The 14578-nt window shown below is 42.1% G+C and overlaps 1 protein-coding gene across 2 annotated transcripts in view; it reads right to left on the bottom strand.

Annotated features, from left to right (window-relative positions):
• Window positions 1-14578, bottom strand: part of LOC127578464 (macrophage mannose receptor 1-like) — a 67177-nt gene that overhangs the window by 51993 nt on the left and 606 nt on the right. The gene's annotated exons all lie outside the window — the stretch shown is intronic.

Here is a 14578-nt window from a genome sequence, read left to right as displayed (position 1 = left end):
AAGAATAATCCTGCCCTCTGGATTCCTGGTTTGAGTGCGCAGAAACTGTTCCATGCAGTTTACCCCTATGTGTTATCACTCAAGAGGGTGCCTGTAGCAATATTATCCTCAATAATAAACCCATGGAATATCATACTAATAAAATCAATCAGACTCTAGCTATATGCAAGATACATAAAGTGGCCTGATAATGTGTTTATCAGGTTGTCTCTGAAGGTTTAGAAAATTGTTGGTTAAGTTCTTTTTCATTTACACAGATTCATAAAACTCTCTTCATTTATTATTGGCCAAGGCATTGGTACTAATGTGTTGCAATATGGATTAAAACTGGAAAAAGGAGCAGACAAGATGCCACTATTTACAACATCTCCAGAGCCTTTTATGTGAAAGGAAACCTTTACTTCACTCAAATATTTTAATCAACCCCTTACCACGAGCCTCTGTCCTCGAGTTCCAGATTCTCCAGCTTGAGATAGCCTCCCAGCATTCAGCCTGTCAATCCCTTTCAGAATCCACTATGTCTCAATGAGTTCACTTCATATTTTTTTAATTACTAAATACAGGACAATCTTCCTTAGTGTCTGTTCATGGGACAACTCCTTCATCCCAAGGATCAATCTAGTGAATCTAAATTACACTGACTCCAAATGCACTGTCAGTTTAATGAAGCTAAAAGATTCTTCATCTGGAGTGAAGACATGCTGATGATGAACTCCATAGCTCATCACAGCTGAATAAGCAGCCACCATTTTCCTGGTATCTGGGGCTTTACAGACTTTCCCAGTCTCTGTAACTTGTGTAAATGGTTAGTTACAATAAGTCTATCAATCACACTTTGAAGACCTGCTGCATCCTCTCATTAAGGCATAACAATGACATTGCCATTTTCCCTAGAATCACTTCACAGAAAATAACCTCTGTAAACTGGCTATGATAATCTGATGCAAAGCTTTAAAGTTATACTAATCCATACTCAGTCTGTTGTACAAATCCTTATCTGTTTGCATACTATACAATTTGGTAGCTATATTATTTAAATTATCTTATATCCAAAGCATCCATACATAATACCTTTGCACCATTGTTCATTTAGTGTTTGTTCTTCCAAAATAACATTCCCTTTCTGTCTTGGTTTTTCTTTAAGTAGTTCCTTTAATTAGTTGTATTGTTTGAGCACTTTTCCACACCTTTTTGATGTCTAGTCACTTGATTTCTTCCCCACAAATTGTGCATCTTAAAATTATATACTTTTTCTCTTTGGAATGCGCAAGTACATTTTGCATACCTACAGTCACATAACTTTGAAGGTAAAAATGCAAAAAAAGCTTCAACAGAAAGCAACATTACTGATTTGAAAGTTCCTATCAATGCAGTACTTGTGGATTTTCCTTGACTCAGTTCAACTTCCCTCAATTTAGCTTTGTTTGAAATGGAATCTCACCCTTTTCTAAGAAGAGTCCACAGTTCAAATACACCATCTTTCATCAATCTTAATCTACTTGGCATCACCCCACTGCCAGAAGCGAGTTTAAAAAAAAACTTATTTTGTGTTCATCATTCTACCAGCAACACAGTGACTTACCTTCCATCGCTAGTTCTCATTATTAAGGAAGGTCAGGTAGTGTGATTCATCAAAGTCCACCAGAGCAGACAGGCACATCCACATCATTTTATTAACCAAAAAGAAAGAGAACTTTTCCATTTAGAATTTAATCAGAGATTAACCAAACACATATAAACTGAAAATTGAAGGTCTTTCAATCATCAATGCCCACGAAAGAATTCAGTGCCAAAGGAGAGAGCTGTTTACCTTTTCATGACCTCCAGCTGCTTCAGAAGTTGAAAAAACACTGGGTTGAATTGAGCTGGATTCAGCTTGCTGCCTGAACATACCTGGGTCAGATATGGAGGGCTCAATGAGCTGTTCATCTGCAGCCTGGAGCTGGGCGGAAAGGTGACTTCCATTTTTTTTCCATATTTCTCTATAAGAGGTCATTTTGGCCCATCAAGTCCACGCTAGCTCAGAGAGCAATCCTATTCCTGCACCCTGTTCTCCCCATATTCCCATCAAATCTCCCCAGAAGTACAGTGGCCAACCTACAATGGCCAATGAACCTGCCAAACTGCACGCCTTTGGTTAGTGGGAGGAAACCAGAGCACCCAGAGGGAAAACCACATAGTGGAGAACATTCAACTCCACACAGACAGTAGTGGAAGTCAGATAATGAATAGTGAGACATCAGTAGTAAATAGGCCATAGAGGGGCATACTGCCGAGACCCCACCCTTGGAATGTCCTGATTGCCTTTAACAGGAACACTCAGGGGGCAAAGCATCCTGTCAAAGCTGTCAAGTCATTGCAACAGATTATTAATGTTTCTTCTATTCAGAGAAATTTAAAAGCTATTAACATCGCTTTGATTAAAAATAAAAATTACTAAAGAAATTAAAAGCAGTAAGGAAACAAATCTATTTCAATACATATTAAAACACTAAGGAATAACTACAAACTTTAAAATTAATTTCAAAAAACTGATATTAGTTACCATTTTCTTTCTATTCAATGGGTCAGGAATCCCTATCCAAATAAGTGGGGTCACTGCTCCTATGCCAGGTCTGATCCACAAGGGATGGGAGAGAGAGATTTCCAGTGTATTCCAGGTATGATCAGAGTCCATTGCTGTTTGCTAGACTTACAGCAGATCTGCGACAGTCAGGGACTTGTTTACCTGGAAGCACCAAATACTCTCAACTCTCTAGAACCATCCATTGTAGCCAGCTTGATTCAGTCTACTAGTTTAGTTGCTGACATCAGAGACTCTATTGTGTAGAGCGACTTTTAGTGTTGCTGTGCTAGGTTGATGTGTGAATGAGACGGTACAAGAATAAAATGTAAGCTGAAGTGCTTTGGATGGCCTCACATTTACAAAGAATAGAAAGAGGGTGGCTGGACAAGAGTGTGCTAAATAGTCAGGTGTAGAAGGAATAAAGGCATGTATGAAGTTTCTGCTGCAGATGAGGTAGGGATGGGGTTAATAGCCATCTTGAAGATAGCTCATCTCAGAGTCAATTATGATAACATGGTAATTGGGTATAAATGAAGGCATGGATAAGTGCTCCACAGATTATGTCCAGCTGGTTCGGTTTCAGACTGTTGTCATGGAGAGGGATCTTCAAGAACATTCACAGGAATGAACACTGTGGTAGAGCTTCAAGCTGATAATTTAAAAACTAATACAGAATGTCTCCTTCACACTCAGCCATCCAACGTGACAAAAAGAAGAAAGGCATTAATTACTTGTTCACTGTGCAAAACCCTTGGGGTCAGTGAAAGCACCAGATAGCACAATAGTAGTTTCAGACATGCTGCACAGCCAGTAACAAAAAGTGTCATCAAAAGTTCAAACTTAATTCTCCAAAGCAACATCACAACTGTGGTGTCATGTTAACTGAAGTCAAAATAAATCCACAACACATCTTTAATACAAAATGTGTAAAGTACACAGACTTTTCCTCAAATCTTATTAATTTCTGGAAGCAGAATCTTAATTTGAAAGGAACATAAATGTAATAATATGTTCACAATCTGACAATTCCAGGGCTATGAAATTGGGCTCCCATTGTTTGGGGGGGGGGGGGGCGTGCGGTAAAGCTGCTGATATGCTTTAAGTTTCTTGCACAAAGTGCATCTTTAGCTACCTTACACTGGCTATCATATGGGGAATAATAAAGTTATGTATGAAGCTTGGGTGGGCCAGGAGTGTGTCCATAAGGCATGATGTCAATCCTTCAGTAACATGATTTGACACTAGCAACATTGGATCCAGTTAATGCCATGTATTCCAAATCATATGGAGAACTGAGTGTTTAGCAGCAGAAAGAAATCCCTTTCCTCTGTAACTTAAAGGGATCAGAGATTATTTACAGATTAGTTCGGTGATTGATTGGAATGAGAGTAGGCTGCAGAGAATTTCAGTGTTTGCTTTTTGACTAATACCAGTGTTTGGAATGTCTTCAGGGAGTAATGTAGCTAAAGCTAGAGCTAATTCTTAATCTAACCTCATTGCTGCCAGACATAAGGGGTTGGCAACTACATGTCTGCAGCATGAAATGAAAAATGACAACAGGGCTACCTGTTAGGAGGCGAAGGGGAGAAGAGCCCACAGCAGTAGATGCCATGAGATTTCAGCAAAGAATTCCCCTCCATACACATCAACAAGTAGAAGTGTGTCTGCAGACCCCTCCTCCCAAAGGATGCGATCATAGTGTCGTACAGCACAGAAGCAAGACCTTCAGGCCACCGCATCCTTACAGACCATCAGGCCTATCTATCCTAATCCCACTTGCCTGCATTAATCCCATATTGCTCCATGCCCTGCCCATTCAGCTATCTGTCCAGATACCTCTTAAATGTAACTGTTTCTGCCTCCACCACCTCCTCTGACAGCTCATTCCTGATACCGACTACTCTTTGTGCGAAAAATTTACCTGTCAGATCCCCTTTAAATCTCCTCACTCTCACTTTAAAACTATACCCTCTAGTCTGAGACACTCCTACCATCAGAAACAGACTCTGGCTAACAACCCTACCAAGCTGCTCATTATTTTATGTGTTTCTATTATGTCACCTCTTAGCCTCCTTTGCTCTAAGGAAAACAGACCCAGCCTATCTAATCTCTCCTTATAACTCAAACCCTACAAAACAGGCAACATCCTTGTAAATCTTTTCTGCACCCTCCATCGCTTAATCATATCCGTCCACGTAGATGAGCTTCTATGCTACTGCTTTGAGTAGGTAGACTGGTCCATGTTCAAAGCCTCAACAGCCAGCCTAGATGAGTACATCACCACCGCCACGGACTTTATCAGCAAGTGTGTCGAGGACTGTGTACCAAAGAGGACAATCTGGGTGTTCCCAACCAGAAACCATGGATGAAGCAGGAGAACAACTCCCTACTGTAGTCCGGGACTGCAAAGTTCAAATTAGGTGACTATGATCTTTACAAGAAATTGAGATACGACTTCCGTAAGGCTATCAGAGATGCTAAGAGACAATGCCAGTCCAAAATTGAGTCCCAGACCACTGTAATTCACCTACCACCGAAACAGGTCTACGGCGGACACCATCACCCTGGCCCTACAATCATCTTTGGAGCATCTGGACAGTAAAGACACCTACATTAGGCTATTGTTTATTGACTATAGCTCCACCTTCAATATAATAATGTCAAGCAAATTCATCTCTAAACTCCTAGACCTGGGACTCAGCACCTCCAAATGCCACCTAACCAACATTTTGTACAATTGTAACGTGGCATCCCTACTCTTGTAATCAATGCCTCAGCCAATGAAGGCAAGCATGCAATGTCTTCTTCACCACCCTGTTTAACTGTGTTCTCACTTTCAGGGAACTATGTAATTGCATCCCTAGGTCCCTGCCATTCACTGTGTATGTCCTGGTTTAACTTCCCAAAATGCATCAGTTCACACTTGTCCAAGTTAAGTTCCATCTGCCATTCCTTTGCCCGCTTTTCCAGTTAATCTATATCCTGTTGTGACCTTTATATCCTGTTGTGACCTTTATATCCTGTTGTGACCTTATACCACCAATTTTGGCATCATCTGCAAACTTACTAATCATGCCACCTACATTCTGAACAAAATTTTTAATATATATGACAAACAACAGAAGACACAGCATCAATCACAGTGGCACACCACTGGTCATAGATCTCAAATCTGAAAAATGACCTCCACTATCACCGTCTGCCCCCTACCACCAAGCCAATTTTCTATCCTGGATCTCATGTGTTTTAACCTTCTGGAGCAGCTTACCACGCGGGACCTCATGAAAGGCCTTGCTAAAGTCCATGTAGACAATGTCTACCACCCTGCCTTGTCAATCCTCTTGGTCACTTCTTCAAAAAATTCAGTCAAATTCATGGGACATGATTTCCCATGCACAAAGCCATGCTGACTATCTGTAATCAGTCCTTGTCTCTCAAAACGCATTGAGTAATGCCACATGGTTCAGACACAAATGCAGTTGCAAAACAGATCCAGAATTCTGAAGCTAGTGGCAGTGAAGATAAACATCATGAATTTCTTCACCTCTGGCTCTTTCCAGACTAACACTGGGGAGTTCAACATGTCTTACAAGTTGTAACCAGGGACGTTCAGGATCCATAAGATATCACGTTGGCCAATGTCAAGTCTCCAGGGTTTCATTCTGTGACAATCTGCTTTAAGCTATATCTCAAACATTAGTGCCAGTCCAAAATGTGGCTGCTTGGCCCTTGCATTACCTACTGATCACCAAATTCCTGACATCATTTTGAAACCTTCTACTTGGACTCTTCTGGAGATGCAGCTGGCGCTGTTGTTACACGGCATCAGCGACCCAGGTTCAAACCTGATCTCAAGTGCTGTCTGGAGTTTACTCTTTCTTTCCTGTGACTGTATGGGTTTCCCTGGGGTGCTCCAGTTTCTTCCTCCATCCCACAAATGTGCTGGCAGGTTAATTTGCTACTGTAAATTACCCCTCAGTGTTGGTAAATGTCAAAAAAAAATTAAAGGGGAGTTGTGTGAGAGAATATGTTGCAACATTTCCAGGAAACATAAAGAGGGGGAATGGTTTGATGGGATTATTCTGAGCACCAGCATGGACCTTCAATGTCATAAAATAATAAATAATATACAAGTCACCCTGTCAATCAACGTAACTTGTATGTTATTTATCTTGTCAATCTTCGGGATGCAGGAGAAAACAGGAACACCACGGTCACAGAGAGAATGCTAAAACTCCACAGTTAGAATGGAGGTCAGGATGCTGAGCTGTGCAGTAGCAACACTACTATGTCATTCCCTGCTGTGTCCCTCACAACCTGGTAGAGAGGTGGTAATGGTATAAAGAATGCCATCACCCTGAGAGAGGACAGTAGCTTTGTGTTCCATGAAGCATCTGCCACTTCACTAAGCAATCCTGGTAATCTACTGGAAAACAGTTTCTAGGGTGCCATGAGACCATGAAAGCATTTCTGAATGTTTCTATCTAGGGCCATGATGGGAGTAGTCTGAGCTTGCATGACAGGTCTGTTTCCACTGCAACTTAGATGTTGGCTGTCTCTGCTTGTTGCAATTAAAACTGAGACACTGTCCATGGTGGTCAGGTCCTCAAGTGTTGAAATGGAAAGGATGGGCTCCGGGCTCTGCATCCTTGTTTGACCTGGACCCTAATGCTTCTGCACACTATATCAGGCTTCCTGGCAATGCACCACACATTCCAGTGTGCTTACGCATCAGCCTCCTTCTGTAAACTTCTCCGCTGAATTCCTTACCCGAGTTTTCTGTAGCAGAATTTGTGTGCAGAATTGAAGGCTGTAGAATTGACAGCTGCACCACCCTTTTCCCTTTCCTTGTCTGCAGGCAATTCATGGTTGGTGACTTACCAAATGCAGATCCTATCTTAAAACTTACCTCGACACTATAGAGGGTCAATATCTGAGCTGCTGGCACTGAGTGTCAAGTTGAGTGGCATGCTGGGCACATGGGTGATCTCAGCTACCTAAAATGGAACAAGGGGAGGGTTATGGCGAAGGGATTGGTGCCCAGTGAAAGGGCTATGCTTGCACCATTTAAAGTAAATCAGAGAAGGCTGTGGATTGCCTGGGGGACTGGAATGTGATAAGGAGGATTAGTCATGACCATATCATCAACAGTGGTGGACACAGCAATGCTGCAGGCTAAGGATCTGTGACAGCCACTCCAATAATGGGCAGCACACTGCCCTTCTGGATGGTGAGCCACTGCGACTACACTTGTCCACCACAGGTTCACTCTGCCGCTGCTGAGCATTCTGCTAGAGGGAGCATTAGTGCCTTAGTAAGTATCTAACAATGTGTTTGTTTGATGTGATTGCCATGACAGGTCTAAGTTTCCACTGCAGCTTAGATGTTGGCTGCCTCCTGCTTGTTGCAGTTAAAGCTGAGACACTGTCCATGGTGGTCAGGTCCTCAAGTGTTGAAATGGAAAGGATGGGCTCCAGGCTCTGCATCCATGTTTGAACTGGACCCTAATGCTTCTGCACACTATATCAGGCTTCCTGGCAATGCAGCACACAGTCCAGTGTGCTTACGCATCAGCCTCCTTCTGTAAACTTCTCCACTGAATTCCTTACCCGAGTTTTCTGTAGCAGAATTTACATGCAGAATTGACAGCTGCACAACCCTTTTTCCTTCCCCTGTCTGCAGACAATTCATATCTGGTGAATAACTGGCAATATGAGCAAGGCACTGGCTGTGGCTGTGACTCTTGGAGTTTAGAGGTGTGAGGGTTTGTTGGGCCATTTATATGTTGACTGATGGAGATCATTGGTGGGGGAGTGTTGTATTGGCAGGTATGAGGCCAGTGGTGTGGTTGGTGGGATTTTATGATACAATTTGACCACGAATGTGAGGATATTAAATGTCCGACATCATTATGTTAATATCCCCAAAGCTTGGCTCCCTGTAATCATCTCACTGTTTCTTCTCTGTGTCATCTGTCTACAATCTGGAGGTTTCCTGAATCCTTGGTGGGTGGAGAACTTCTCTTCTCCTCATCCACAAGGGCCTCCAGACCTATATCAGAAAACTGGGAAGTTGCAGTTTTGCCCAAGCTGCAGGTCTCTGAGAACCAGCTTCGCTATCTGCTACAGTCACAAATCACCCCCTATTAGGACAATCAGGTTGGATTTAGACCTTAGACCTTCAATAATGACTTTAATGTCAATACATTAAAGATGCAGGCCCAGGAGAGCCCAAAGTGGCCTTAATATCACTGAAAGACCAAAGCTGCCCAAGTTACTATTTCAAAAAGTTTCTTTTTCATTGAATAGTCTATTAATAGATTAACAAGCTCATCTCTCACACAGCTGATCAATTCTTCATCAATTTCTCAAAATAGAATACTATCCAACCTAATTCTACAGTGACTTGAGAACTGTTAACTGTTAATTGAAAAATATTAATCCTACAAATCTGTTTTGATGTATCAGCCATTAAGACTAAGATCATGTGTCCAGTGTTTAAAAACACTGAATTTGTTAGTAATGAAGAACAATCTGACCGATGCAGTTTCCTTGATGAGTGTGTAATCTTCAAGTCTGAATCAAGTTTGGTCGAAGAAACCTTCGTAACCTCAGCAACACCACAGTTAAATTGATATTTGTTCCAGGGTGATAGCATCATCTTGTATGCTGAAGAGCAACATGATCAAAAACTATAGCAAATTGGTCCAATCAATATTCATAATATGTGGTTTGTGTGTTTCTTTACAATGAAATTTACTATCTGGTTTCACCCAGTATTACTTGACGTTCTGGTTGAGTGGTCTTGCCCAAGCACTAAACATCTTCAGGCCCACCTCTGCACAGAAAAGAGGTTATATAGTTAAAAGGTCAGGCTAGTCAAGTGGCTACAATATGTCAAATAGAAGGGTGAAGTGCTGCTCCTGAAACTTAAATTGAGCTTTTCTGGTTCAGTGTAGAAAGTCAAAAACAGAGATCAGATGCAATGCTGAATTAAAGTGGCAAATGTCAGGTAACTTGTAGACAGAATAAACTAAACTGTCAATTTAGTTTCGATTGACCTAAGCAGAGCAACCCATAGGTTGAGAAAAAAGTACTGTATACCATGATCGAGGAGATGCATAAAATATCTCATCTCAGCCAGGATATTTTGAAGCTCACGGGGTTAGCAGGGATCCTATCATGAAGCTGAGGGAAGTGATTAAAGAAGGGTTGGTGAGTGATGGAGAGGTGAAGGCCATACCTGCTCAAGGTTCCTGTCTAGCACAGTGGAGAGGAATTCTTGGCTTGGGAATTGGATGAACTCAGATTTTGTCACAGTAATCATGACAAAACTTTCAGCATTCACATTATTAATGAGTGGAGGTCCCACCAGATAGCTGCGGACCAGCAAAGCTCCAGCAGCCAGGAGCTGGCATGCTGTCCTGCAGGCAGCGGATTTGAGAGCGTTTCATGAGAGGGAAATGGGCAGTGGTGGTCTCTGAGGCAGGGAGGCTATGATTTTCCTTTTAGGATCCCAAGGGACAATCCTTTTCTTCTGGTCTGAAACTTTTAAACACTATCAGAAGGCACCTTCTGTCTTCATTCTAGACCTATTCCTGCCCAGTGAGGTATCTCAGTAGGCTCCTTGCTCTGCCTATAATTAAAATTAACCTCCTTGGCATAAAGAAGTACTGCCCAAAAGGTAGGGTGAATATACTTTTTAAAAAAGGAACCATGAGCTGATACCAGGGTGATTAATTGTTCAAAAAGCAAATTGTGACTGGAAGCATGTTAGAATTTTCATCACTGAGCATTTTGGTCAGATGTATACAGACAGAGAAGCTAATGAGCAAGGCTAGTTAGAAAATCATGGATGCTGGGAATTGGCAAAATGATTTTGATGTTAGAGAATGCTAATGTGACTAAAATTTATTTATGTACAATATAGATATTGACAACTATTTTACCCGTCAGTTGTAGTATCACAATTCCAGCATGAGGTGGCAAAAATACACTTTCTAACAGGGATAATGATCATAGTTCCAGCATTGTGCCACAATATCTTGGCCATCGTGAAAGCCAATAATTAAACCATGGTTATTACTGCAACAGAATGCTTATTTGTCTTTCAGCAGAAACTTCCATGTAATTCAAGCTCAACAAGTTTATGCACCAACAAGCAAAGAGATCTGGGAGTTCAAATTTGCACAAATAGACAAATCACAGATGAATAAGGCCATAATAAAAGCAAGGAAACACCAGTGATTATTTGTAGAGGGATGGAATTGAGGGAGGGATGTAAAATGATCTATGGTTAGACTGTGAAGAACTGATCTCCTGTGCCTCTGTGCCATTTTTACAGTATGGTAAACTGCAAGGAGACTTGAACTGAGTATAAGTGCAACAATGGAATAGTTGGACCAAATGCCCTGTGTAATATTCTATGTAAATTAATATAATTCATTAAACATGTTTAAATGCTTCCCTTTGCTGTTTCACATCATTATTTGATAATATTGTTGGTCTTTGTATTTCCTCCAGTTTTAATTTAAACCCCTTGTGATAGATTTAGCTTATCTATTCCCCTGTCCTTTCCTCAACTACATTTCTGTGATTGCAATATCATAATTCCAAGTACTGATCCATGCCATAAGCTCTTCTGACTTACCTGTGATTCTCCTTGCATGAAAGTACAGTAAATGCAGTCGAGCCTGCCAGCCCTGCCTATCCTGCCTCTGTCTGCTCTGCCCAAAGGACTTACTTGATTAATCCTCTACCATTTTCTCTCCATCTGCTGCAGTACTGCTATGTTTTCTAACCCACCAAACTAGTTTAAACACTCCTGAGTAGGGCGAGCAAACCTCTCTGAAAGGATATTGTTTCTCCCTCCAGCTTAGGTGCAACCTGTCTCTTTTGTACAGGTCTCACCTACCCCAGAAGTGATCCCAATGATCGTAGTAGCTAAAGCTGTCCATCTGTCCTACACTCCTATTTCTACCCTCACTTGTACTTAGCACTGGGCGTAATCTTGAGATTACAACCTGACAGTCCTGATTTTTAACCTTCTGCCTAACTTCCTAAACTACTTTTCAGGACCTCATCCCTCCTTCTACCTATGTCATTAGTACCAACATACACTCTGACCTCTGGCAGTTTTCCCTCCCCCTTCAGATTGTTCAGTATCTGATCAGAGACATTCCTGGCCCTGGCACCAGAGAGGGCAACACACCATTCTGAAGCCTCGTTCTAGGCCTCAGAAGGAGCAGTCTGTTCCCCTCACTAATGGATCCCCCACCATAACTGCTCATCTAGACTCTTTCCTCCCCTGCTCTGATCAGAGCCAATCATGGTGCCACGTGTTGTTGTTGCTGCTTTCCTCTGAGAGGCCATTCTCCCCCCACCAATAGTATCCATAATGGTATACCTGTTTGAGAGGGGGATGACCAATGGGACTCCTGCATTATCTGCCTGCACTTACTGCCCTTTCTGGTGATCACCCATCATCTTCCTTTCAGTACCTGCGGCATGACCACAGCTCCTGTCAAACCACAGCTCCAATTGCTCTATGTGGTTTGACAGGAGCTGCAGCTAGACACATTTCCAGCGGGTGTCGTCACCAGGGACATTGAGAATCTTCTGGTTTTATCATTTGTCCATATTATCCCATCATTCTAGTCCTGCTTTAATTGCCCGGCCTCAATCCCTTAGCTGGAGATACCGTCTGAGTCTTGCTGCTACGAGTAAGACTCTGCTAGAAAGTTATGATTACCACATTCTCACTCACACACTCAACACCTATATGGCATTGGGCCTCTCACTACACCACAGTAATTTGCCTACATTGACTTGCCATTTGCAACACTGACTGAAACCTTTACGGACCGGCAGGCCACTCTGATGGTGGGCCTAACTGCACTGGCTGAATATTTGCAGAAGTGGGGGCAGTGACCAAACTGGTAAAATCTAGGGTCAACGCACTGCACTCCAGAAACTGGTTGGCAGTCGCAATGTGGCTAGAGAGAAAATTCACCACAACCCAACACCAGCACACCTTGGAATGACCCATGACATGTCACTGAGACCTTTTGCAACCAGGCTGAAGGGAGGACAAAAGCACAGATTAACATAACCTTCAAACACACAGGCCCCAGCTGGGGTGCTGACATTGAGGTACTATGGTCTTCTGCCCTCACACTTACCAACTCTACTGCTGAGGACCATAGTCAGTGGTCAACAAGCTGCCATTCTGAACTCATTGACATGCAGCTGAGTCTGGCTGCACATTCAGTCATTAGAACATAAAAGTAAATCTCCAACTTTATGCTTCCAGAGCTGTTGAATGTTGGCCTTCCTTGCAATTGTTGAGATTCTGCAACACACATCATGGTTGTGCAAACCATAATAGCCCACACCTACCAATCCATCAGAACATCCCTGACACCTCCCTCTGGATCCTTTGTGATCCAGTTGTCCTTGCCTCTTCAATTTCAGAAGTGATGAAAATTGGGGAGTGGGGTGGTTTGAGCAGAGTTATAAAATATTCATTGGGAACATTACCTAATTTTCTGGCTCTACAGGTCATCCCTTTTTGCCTCTCATAGGCGCTTCTCTCTTCTCTTGCTCTGTACGTGATTATAAAACATCTTTGATTTTACTTGCCAGTACTTTTTTCATACCTTCCTTTTGCTTTCCTAATTTCCCTTTCAATTTCACTCCTACATTTTCTATTCATGTCTAGACATTCCCCTGCATTAAGTTTTCAGTGTCTGACATGCCTTTTTTTTTGCCTTTTCTTATTGTCTATGCACCTTGACATCCATGGTGCTCCAGATTTGCCATTCCCATTCAGTTTCTTCATGGAAACATGTTTTTCCCTTGAATTTCCTCCTTAAATTCTTCCCATTGCTTCAAATAGTCATTTCCAGTTCACTTTTGCTATATTTCTTTTCAGTCTAGTAAAATTAGCCTTATCCCAATTACTTTCATGTGTCTATCAGTATCCTCAATTAACCTGTCTCATTCACTACACTCCCTACATTTAGTTATATACATTTAAGCAAACGCAGGCTGTTCTATTTTCCAAATATATATTTGTTTTCTCTATTTTTCAAACTTTCTCATTCATTTCCAGTTCTGCTTTTCTCCCCTCTGAACTTTTGCTGAGCTTTCATCCTGCTGCCCAGAAAGTATAAAACCATCCTAAATCAATAACAAATCTGTCAGCAAGGACACAGGTCCTAGTACTGATGAGCTGTAATGCATCACTCATCTGATCTGTACGTATCCCATCTTTCCCAGGATGGGTCCCAATGTCTCAGGAATCTAAAGCCCTCCCTCCAGGTAAGTGTAGCGGTTAGTATAACGCTTTACAGCGCCAGCAACCCGGGTTCAATTCCCGCCACTGTCTGTAAGGAGTTTGTATGTTCTCCCTGTGTCTGCGTGGGTTTCCTCCGGGTGCTCCGGTTTCCTCCAACATTCCAAAGACGTATAGGTTAGGAAGTTGTGGGCATGCTACGTTGGCGCCGGAAGCATGGCGACACTTGTGGGCTGCCCCCAGAACACTCTACGCAAAAGATGCATTTCACTGTGTGTTTCAATGTACATGTGAATAATAAAGATATCTGATCTGATCCACTCTTTCTGAAGCTACACATTTATCTCTACCATATTCCTATTTCTGTACTCACTAGTGGTGGCAATGGAACTAATTTGGAGATGACCATTTTAAAGATCCTGCTGTTCAATCTCTTTCCTAATTCCTTAAAATGTGCCTGTGGTTCATAATCCCTTTTTACTTATGCTCTTCGTACTGAAGTGAACTGTGATGTCTGACTGTTCACCCTTCCCCTCTGAAATGTTCCAGAGCCACTCAATGATATCTTTGACCCTTGCATTAGGGAAGGAACATATCATCTTCAAATCATATCTATACCTACGGAAACTCTGCATGCTATGATAACTACAGAATCGTTTATAAATACAGCTCTCTACACTCCCTGTACAGTTGAGTCACCCATGGTGCTGCATTCTT

This window comes from Pristis pectinata, chromosome 15 (genome assembly GCF_009764475.1).
Source record: "Pristis pectinata isolate sPriPec2 chromosome 15, sPriPec2.1.pri, whole genome shotgun sequence".
NCBI lineage: Eukaryota > Metazoa > Chordata > Chondrichthyes > Rhinopristiformes > Pristidae > Pristis > Pristis pectinata.
This window is presented reverse-complemented; position numbering and strand designations above follow the sequence as displayed.